The 4,084-nt window shown below is 34.3% G+C and overlaps 1 pseudogene; it reads left to right on the top strand.

The window, feature by feature from the left end:
- Window positions 1-1,012, top strand: part of LOC117622987 — a 3,358-nt pseudogene extending 2,346 nt beyond the window's left edge.
- The last annotated feature ends 3,072 nt before the right edge of the window (window positions 1,013-4,084 follow it).

The raw sequence follows: 4,084 nt of genomic DNA, 5'->3' as shown, positions 1-4,084 counted from the left end.
AGGTATGCTTTCAACAATTACTGGAAATATTTGTGGTCTGAGGCTGAAATGTTTTGCTTTGTTTTCCAAAACAGTTGAAAGAAAATTTCTTTGTCCTTCGATCATTGAAATGAATCGCTTATATAGCATTTTATTTAGAGTAAAAGTACTTGAATNTACTAGGCTATTCTTTTGGTGCATTGTAGAAGTTGTTGTAGAAAACTCCCCTGTTCTTGTATGTGAGGCATCGAAATGTTGATTTTTAGTTTCTTTCAACCTTGAATTATGAGGTTAAAAGTAAACTGCAGTGTGTGCATGGTCAGTGTAAGAGTTCGAAGATGCATATAAATTCCTTAAATCTACTGGTATTGTGACTGTGTAATCAATCTGCCATGTGGATTGGATGTTACATAATTGCTTGTGACTATTTGCTTCACTTTCTTGTTTAGGAGGAGAGAAGAAGCACGAAGACTTCTCAAGGAGTCTATTGGAACGTTGGAGGACACCGACGCATCTTTTGTGCTAAAGTAAGGGCGTGTGCTCATGTTCGTTCTGCCACCGATTGAAGCCTCTTGGAGAGTTGCATCTCAATACCTTCATCATGCTTCATGTATTAGAAAAATTATAGGTTCAATTGTCATTGTCATCAGAGTAAAAGCAATTTGATAGCGTGCATGATAGTGTTCTCTCTTGCTCTGCTGCTATGAAATTCTTATTTACCGATTGGCAAAGAAGAAAACATAGTTTCGACAAAGTCAATAGATCATTACAAGAACCCTAGAATACACTAGCGGAACTAGGACAAAGGCTACAGTGGGCTGTAGCCTAGGGAGGTTTTGGGGTTAAACAAAAATCAAACCTATATATTTGCCTCATTTGAAATGCAGAGCAATAGGCTCTTTAAATTGTAGTCTGTAATGGATGTCGGATGTACTTAAAGATGTCAGATGTCCCCACTGATACTTAAAGATGTCGGATGTACCCCCTCCAAAAGAGCATGTCAGTTACCCTATTGCATGTGTATTGTACTAATATTGCCTTTGTATTGCACAGATATTGCATGCATATTGCCACCCTATTGCATGTATATTGTGCTACTATTGCTGTTGTATTGCTGTTATATAACTCTAATATTGCCTCTCTAGTGCATGTATATTGGCCACATATTGCCATTATATTGTATGTATATTGAGTACGGCTTATCAATGGGTTTACAGTTTAGGCCCTACTTCATTCAAAAAGAAGACGAGGACGAGAACGAAACAACGTGCCTTTCAAAAACAGGCAATCAGATGCATAATAATTGCACCGTAAGACATTGTAAGAAATTATTTTTAAAAATAATGTACACAAAAAGGAAGGGATGAATAAATATGCAAATGCTTCGTGATGGGTTGAAGAAAAGGATGATTACATTTGGTGGTTTGATTATGTTTGGTGATACGATATGTTCTTCATCTTAATCTTCTTCATATATGTACTTGTTGTATTATTAATTCACACAAATTCATCTCGTAATCATCCAACTATTAAAGCTAAGTAAATGAAATGAAACAAAAGAAGAAGCCCAAAATAAACAGAAACAGCAATTTCTAGCACCCTTTTATCGCCTCTCTATCACTAGTGTATCACCAACCTATCACCAGTTTATTGCGTTTTAGGCAGAAACAAATTATGCACTTCCTCTGTTTTTTATTTTTGACATATGTCCATTGTTTGACCTCCATTTTCCTGTAAGGAAAACAAAGAACACATGAATTTAATTTGGAATGGATAGATAGCTTTCCATTAAACCTTTTGACAAAAAAAAAGTAAACAGCAGAGCTTCTCCTAGCAAGCAAAGGCAGGATTGAGGTGATGACCATTAGTTCAAACATTTATGTGATCTAATAGGGATAACTAATTTTGGGAACAAGTAATGAATCTTCAAAACGATAAAGAACAACTAGTAAACTAATTTATGCATTTTAACTTTGCACGGGTCACAACGCTGAACATGATATTTGGTAACCATCTCTATACTTAGGGGTCACAGTGCTCAACATGATATTTGGTAACCATCTCTATACTTTACAGTTATGAAATTGACATGTACATTTCTTTTCCCCAAACCAAAGGTTTTTAAAAATTCCACAAAGTTTATGTATAATACTTGACTGTATGCAAACTCAAAGAATTCGATTAATATATGAATAACAAATAATTCTTCATATATGCAAAAGTCAACCACATGACTTGAAATTAGAAATTCTCACTGCACACAAATCCCCCATTACTACATACAAATAAACATCCACAATTCCATAAGGCAAAAGGCAAGTTCTAAGGGATACACAAGGAAAGAAAGAAAAAAATATTTCCAAGAACAGCCAATGAGAAATAATGTTACAGACCAAAAGCAAACAAGGCAAAGTTAAACCACCATTCTTAAGACAAAAAGCACCAGACAATTTCTATTTATTGAATCAGCTCACAGAAAATGGTCGATGTGTATCACTTCAGGTCTCTCTTTGTCTAGATCAATTCATTAATTTGCCATTGCACTTCTGATATCTAGGAAAATCCATTGGCTCAAAAGACACCATCAGCTTCAACTCTGAAATTATGCATGGTTGACTACACAAGTTGTTTTGACCTCCAAACATGGGAAAAATTCTCAAGCCTGCAAGTACGCATAAAACATCTCAAGAATGGAATGATAAACAAACTCTGCGAAAAATAAAATAAAATACTACATGTAAAAAAAAAAAACAAAAAGATAATTAAACTGAACACAATAACTTACAGCAACATTTAGTAATCTAATTGATGGATACAAAGAAAACATTGACTTGATTTGCTTTCTCTTATGAGCTTTAGTATTATTAAACTGCAGCATCCTATTAAGTGCCTACAAGAATCGGAAGATATTTTCTAAAACCCCATATTTTTAGAATAAATAAAGAGAAAACAACATCAGCAAAATTGTTAAAACATTAGTCAAATTGTTGAGAATATAAAATCTCACATCCACTATTCTAAGCCTTGCATTTCAATATATAAAATTATGAACCTCTTCAGCCATTATCACCATAGTACTAGACTTCACTGACAAATAATGCATAACAAGTGGATGTCACAACAAGTGGATGTCTCATCAAATAGAACTTTGTAGCTAAAGGAATAATTAATTACATGATACATATGCAATAAACAAAGGAGCTGGAAATTAAATGAAACCAGGATGGGCAAATCTATTTCTTCAATCACAGAAGCATTTAATGGGTAAATTGAACAAACAACATATAGGTTCATGGGCTGAGGTAGAATTTCTTCATTCATCGTTAGCCACCTTAGTCCTTAAGAAGAAGAAATACATTAATCCCTAACCCTCCTCTTCCTCAAATTTCTTTCCTTCCATGCCTTGAATTCTATCCCTATTCATGCACCCATGACATGATCAGTCAAAGAGCAGTATCAACAAGCTACAAAAACAAGTCTCCTCATGACCCATTCGAACCATGCTCAAATGACACCCAAAAACAGAGTGATGTTAAAACAATTCCTTCTAAGCCACAAAACATGACGAAGAAGTAACCAGGCTAGGGCAAAAAGTACTTCATAATGAGAGCAGCAGAGTCACTGCTCTGTCGAAGAACTCTGTACTAGAAAACCATCATATGATGACAGTCAAAGTGAGGATTTGCAAGGTTTGTCATGTCATGCAATAATACCAGTCCATCGAACACATCTACCTAGTGAATAAAAAAAATATACATTCCAACCTTAAATATGAATGGAATTGATTTCGTTTAGATTTGAAACTCTGCACCATCTTACAAAGTAAACAACCTATATTTTCACATAAGAGGACTAGTAAACATCTAACAAAATTTAAGACCCTGTTGCACCACATATGCACTTCTTTATTTGAATTGAACCTAGAAAGAAACCTCACCCATAATTTTTTAGCAACACCTATAAATGACACATACAATTTTCCTTCTTTGGATGGAAAAAAAAAACAACAGGAAACACAGACTTCAATTGCAAAAATCACAAAAACCATTAAAACCATAATGAAACGAGAATAAAATCATAATAAACTAGCAATACAATAGCACTA

Source organism: Prunus dulcis, chromosome 3, assembly GCF_902201215.1.
Source record: "Prunus dulcis chromosome 3, ALMONDv2, whole genome shotgun sequence".
NCBI lineage: Eukaryota > Viridiplantae > Streptophyta > Magnoliopsida > Rosales > Rosaceae > Prunus > Prunus dulcis.
The sequence above is the reverse complement of the archived record's forward strand: the minus strand, read 5'-3'. Positions and strand labels throughout refer to the sequence as shown.